Genomic DNA, 5,783 nt, shown 5'->3' with positions numbered 1-5,783 from the left:
GTCCTCTTACTTCTGAACTTCTGAGCATAGCAGTTTTAATACTCGAAAGTGAAAGTGCTATACCAACGCTATTGCATCATCCTCTGGAATGTTTGTGTCTGATTGCTGCCACATAACAGATTAAAAGGAATCCCCCAAAGCAACCCAATGGGTTTGTTTTAGGATAAAAAGACTAGCCTATTGTAAGTCAATGCATAAACATAAAGTTAGTCAGCTTGTGCAAAATGAACCTTGCTGACAGATATTTGTTTGACTCTTTGTGATATAAACTTTTGTAACATGACACCACTATTAACATGAAATATGTGATAGAAGAACTAACTTATCTTTGATAGTGATAACTGTCTTGAACTAGTTTCTTCTCTAGCAAACATTGCAATGTTCAGTGTTAAGATCCTTAATTAAGTTTGTCATTGATTCTCCTGAAAAATAAGATACACAGTTGGGGTGATAGGCTGTAGGCAATAGTGTTGACCTCCGCCCTATTTAATAAAATCGAATGTACATACTATACAACATAATATATTACAGGAGAAAGTACCATTTTAAAATGGGAAGTTCTGCTGCTGTTGATATTTGTCTCTCTTTCAGATGATACTCCATCTGATTGATGTGCAGGTGTCCTGCAGTATGACCGGGTATGACCAGTTCTGAGGAAGGTACAGGTGTGTGGTTGTGTGATTCATTTAACACTGTAGTGATATTTTTACCACACACACGTAAGGCCCCCCACAGACAAACCATAGGAATAAAGAAGTGATCCTTTCCTACAGGGCACTTCTCTGTTCCTACATAAAGGAGGTCCCCCCCATCTGTGGGCAGGCTACTTTATTGCATCTGCAAAATTGCTGCTATTTTCTCTCTCTCTCTCTCTCTCTTTCTCTCTCTCTCTCTCTCTCTTTCTCTCTCTGTCTCTCTATATATGGCCTACTGGTTCGGGTTTCGGGCTTGCAACTGAAGGGTTGCCGATTCGATCCCTGACCAGTAGGAGTGGCTGAAGTGCCCTTGAGCAAGGCACCTAACCCCTCACTGCTCCCCGAGTGTGCTGTAGCAAGGCTCACTGCTCTGGGTTAGTGTTCACTAATGAACAGTATATATATATTTTTATGATACCCACCCTATGTTTCATCAGGGAGTTTTATGTGATTGGCATTCTCACAGCGATGTGGTGAAGAAAGTGCTCAGCAATGAAATGAAATCCCCTAAAAGTCCATATTCACCCTGGAGTTTTAGAAGTGGGCTGGCAGGGAAATATTGTAGAGATTTAGCATTCATGTGCAGCACTGAGCCTTAAACAGGAATACACAGAACCATAATGGGTAGCTATTTATTAGGGGCACACATTGCATCTCTTACAGTTCAAATCAAATCAGACTTATTCATTTGATTTGAATTGCAAAGACCTGGGTTATCTGACCGATCTCATGACCTGTGTTATTACTGAAGTTCAGTCCATCCTTTGGCTGCATAGCTCCATAAAAGCTGAATGAAAATGCACTGGAATTGTTGGCCTAATGTTGTTTTGATGTGGGGTATTTCCTCTATTACTTTCTCTTTGGGGTATTTCCCCTTGTACTGATCTTTGGGGTATATACCAAGTGTGATGTGATTTTGTGACAGACCTGGGTCACCAGAGCAAGTGTGGATCCATTAACTCAGAGAAAGTGTTTAGGCCTGAAACTCCCCGAAGAGCCCTGTGCTCATTCATCTTAGCAAAAGAAACCCATTAGGCTCTTCTCTAAGGTGAGTTAGGCTAACTTACCCTTGTTTGCCACTGAGCCTAGTGCTTGCAATACTCAGGTCCTTGCTTAGGTCTACAAAACACACACACAACACCTACCTCATGAGATCTACTAGTGCCCTCTTGTGGTGAAAATGGATACAAACTTATTCCGAAGCGCTGCACCATTCATAGGACTTTTCACCTGTAAAGCAACAACATGGAGTTATTTTACATAAATGAACGGCTTCAAACTCATTTTGATGCCACGCTGACTTAAACCAGGAGAATGGAGTCTTGCCGATGCTAACCCGGAGCGCCTGGTATTGCACTATGTAACGCTGTTGTCATGGCTATAGGAGCGTGACACTTTGTCAGTCTTAGACACATTGGCCTTAGCATTTAATGGGTACCCAGTACATTACACAATTGATGAAAAGGGGATTTCCTACTTTGTGTTATTTTAATTTAAGCACTCAGTGCTTAGTGAGTTACAACAGGAGTTGTGCATCAAGTTTCTAAAGACATTTCAACAGTGAGTTTTGAGTCACCACAATATTCTCAGTTCAGTTTGGCAGCCCTTCTTGTAACCAAGTCACTGAGGTAGAGCGAGAGGTTCAGACACTGACAAAAGGGAAGTGCTACGGAAGCAACAGCTACTGGTAATTACTCTGGTTAAAGTGGTCAGAAATGATGCCATCATTTGAACAATTTGACTAGGGGTTATAGGGATAAAGTGAAGGAAAAACTGAGAAGGAAAATCACATTGGCTTTTCACAAGGAAAAAGATCCTCTCACTAGTAGGTTACAACCCCAAATCAGAAAAAGTTGGGACGTTGTGTAAAATGTGAATAAAAACAGAATGTAATAATCTGCAAATCTCTTAAGCTCCTATTTAATTGCAAAAAGGACACAGACAACATATCAAATGTTGAAAATGACCAATTTGACTATTTCATGGAAAATATATGTTAATTCTGAATTTGATACCAGCAACATGTTTCAAAAAAAGTTGGGACGGGGGTGACAAAATGCTGGAAAAGTTGTGTAATGATAAAGAAAACAAAAGGAGGAATGTTTCACAACTAATTAGGGAACTGGCCACGTGTGGGTATGAAAAAGATAATCCCAGAGAGGCAGGGTCTCTTAGAAGTAAAGACGTAGGGGTATTCACTCGTAAACCTGTGTGCACAAAGATGAAACAATGTAATCTTAATGCTTCTTAACATGAAATTGTGAAGTATTTGGGGAGTTCATCATCTACAGGTCATAATGTAATTAAAACATTTAGAGAATCCAGAGAAATCTTTGCAAACAAGGGATAGAGCTGAAAAACAATATTGGATGGCTTTTTGGACCTCAGATGGCACTGACTAAGAATACCCCATACTGGTGAGCAACTGAAATCCTATATCGGCAAAGTAATGGGACAACATTTCATTCTCAAAACTCTAGCAACTGGTCTTCTCAGTTCCTTAACATTTACAGAATTGTGTTAAATGAAGAGGTGAAGCAGCACAGTGCAACATTCCCTGTCCCATGCACAGTGCAACATTCCCTGTCCATGTTTTTGAAACATGTTGCTGGCATCAAATTCAAAATTAACATATATTTTCCATGAAATAGTCCTAATTTTCAACATTTGATATGTTGTGTATGTCCTTTTGCTGCTAAATATGGGTTTAAGAGACTTGTAGTCTATATTGACACATTCTGTTTTTATTTGCATTTTACACAACGTCCCAACTTTGTCTGATTTGGGGTTGTAGATTTACCCATTTTGACTTTCAACCACTGAAATGGTGTCATTACTGGTAATGACACCATACTGGTCTGAGTTCTTATTCAACAACCTATCCTATCCCTCAGGTTGAATTCTTGACTATTGAGTTATACTACTGTATGTTGAGACAAGCTACTAAGGGCTTAAATTATGTCTCCAGGGTAAACGTGTGCAGCTTGACTGCAACACCAAAGAGCCAGGCTCATTGGTATAGCATACTCAACGGCACTCCGTCACAACAAAACATAAAATCTGGAGATGGAAAACACTTAGTTAATATGGGAAATCCCATGGGAATGCTATAATAAACTAGATGTGCCGCAGAGCGGTACAAAATATGACCGTCGCCCAGTCCAGCACATTTTTTCCACAAAAATAAATCACGCTGAAAGGCCTATATGATTCTAACTGTCTCACTAAATTGCATTATCCACACTCAATTCTCACTGGTATCTGTTAGACAACAAGTACCAAAACATGATTAGTTCATAGATTTCACATGTAAAATTAATTTTATACAACACCACCCCCATCTTGCCTGTTTATGTTTATGTGTGTGGGTGTGTGTGTGTGTGTGTGTGTGTGTGTGTGTGTGTGTGTGCGTGCTTGTGTGTTTGTCTGCGTATGTGTGTTTGTGCATGTGCATGCATGTGTACATATGTCTACTGTGTGAGTATGTGTCATACGTATGATTACTGTGAATGTATGTGTGTGCGTGTGTATCTGTTTATGCACATGTGTGCTCATGGAATGGAGGCAAACATACGGAAAAAATTGGTCATCCTAGGCCCTACGGTTCTCAAGATATTCACAGAAAACTGTGTCTGCCCTACCCTCCTTTGGGGGGTCCAGTCCAGCGGGGGGGCTACAGATCAAAACGAAAAACGATGGTTCCATCGCTTCGCTGCGCGGCGGTCATAATAACAACATGGACTGCAAAACTGCAACACTGAACCAAGAACGAGTAAAATAGGATAACTTTTTATCATATTTTTCATCAAAGAATTTGTATTATAAGAGTCTAGCCTTTGTGTGTAATTTGTTTTTTGGATGATCTGAAATTCCCAACCTAGTGTTCTAGAGGAAACAAAAAAACGCTAACCTCCTAAAAATAAAAAAAAACTGCTGCTAAGGCACACATACAAGTGCTGTAAATGACATTTCAAACTTCCACTATGGACATTAATGGGTTAAGTTTATGAACACCAAATCATTTGAAGTGTAAAACAACTCCCATGTGGCCCTGTGTAACCATGTCTTGTAGGCTATTGGAGCACATGACAGATAACATAAGACATAGACCTTTGTTTTGATGCATAAATAATATGATTTAGAGAGCAGTTTCGAGAGAAACGAATTACTGTTTGATCACAAATTCCTGCCGTGTGTTGTTTTTTTTTTTTTTTTTCACAATAAACGGCTGTGGACGAAACGGCAACGATTTCTGAAGATTTTTGTACAAAATCACATTGTCGCCAGAGGGCGCCACCTGTTCAGTTGTCGAGAAGCGCAAAAGTTTGAGTTCGGACAAAATTAGGGTTGTAATTTGGTGCACCATAGCCTGACGAGCCAGACAGTTTTTCTGCAGACAAAGAACTAGTAATGAGTGAATGACTGCTTAAATTCCGAAATTCTGTATGAGAAACCCTGCTTAGTCAGTTGAGACTCGGTGAATTTCTGGTTTGATGAATTCTGAAGTCTATTATTTTGCAGACCTGCATTTTTTGTTTGGCGGTCAGTTGGTTTAAAGGACTACAATTGGCTGAAAACACAAAACATTTTATTCAATATTAGCCTAAATTATGACGTGTAGCCTAGGCTACATTAGCACCATTGCAAGAACTACAGGCTATAATTGAATGTCCAATAGGCTACTCTATTTTGTGTTGGTTAACAAAAACGATAGTCTATGACATGGTAATTATTACTAGCCTGACGTTGTCATAGATAGATAGATAGATAGATAGATACTTTATTGATCCCCAGGGGAAATTCAAGGAATACTCAAATTCTAGTCAGAATATGTGGGGCGTGGGGCAGGACTAAGTTCGGAATGGCACCCAGGCTAAATTATTACCCCACTGAGTATACTTTTAGTCTTATTTTATGTTGTGGGCTTCTTCAGGCCTCAATGTAGCTGGATAAACGCATACGCTGTGTTTTCATATTTCTCTTTTCCCAGTAACCTGGATACCACATGCAGCTCCTTTGGTATTTTTTGGTTTATGAGACCGAAAGAAGCGGGGAGGGGGAATAAACTGAAGTTTTGCCAGTAGTACA

Source organism: Alosa sapidissima, chromosome 11, assembly GCF_018492685.1.
Source record: "Alosa sapidissima isolate fAloSap1 chromosome 11, fAloSap1.pri, whole genome shotgun sequence".
Classification (NCBI taxonomy): Eukaryota; Metazoa; Chordata; class Actinopteri; order Clupeiformes; family Clupeidae; genus Alosa; species Alosa sapidissima.
The sequence above is the reverse complement of the archived record's forward strand: the minus strand, read 5'-3'. Positions refer to the sequence as shown.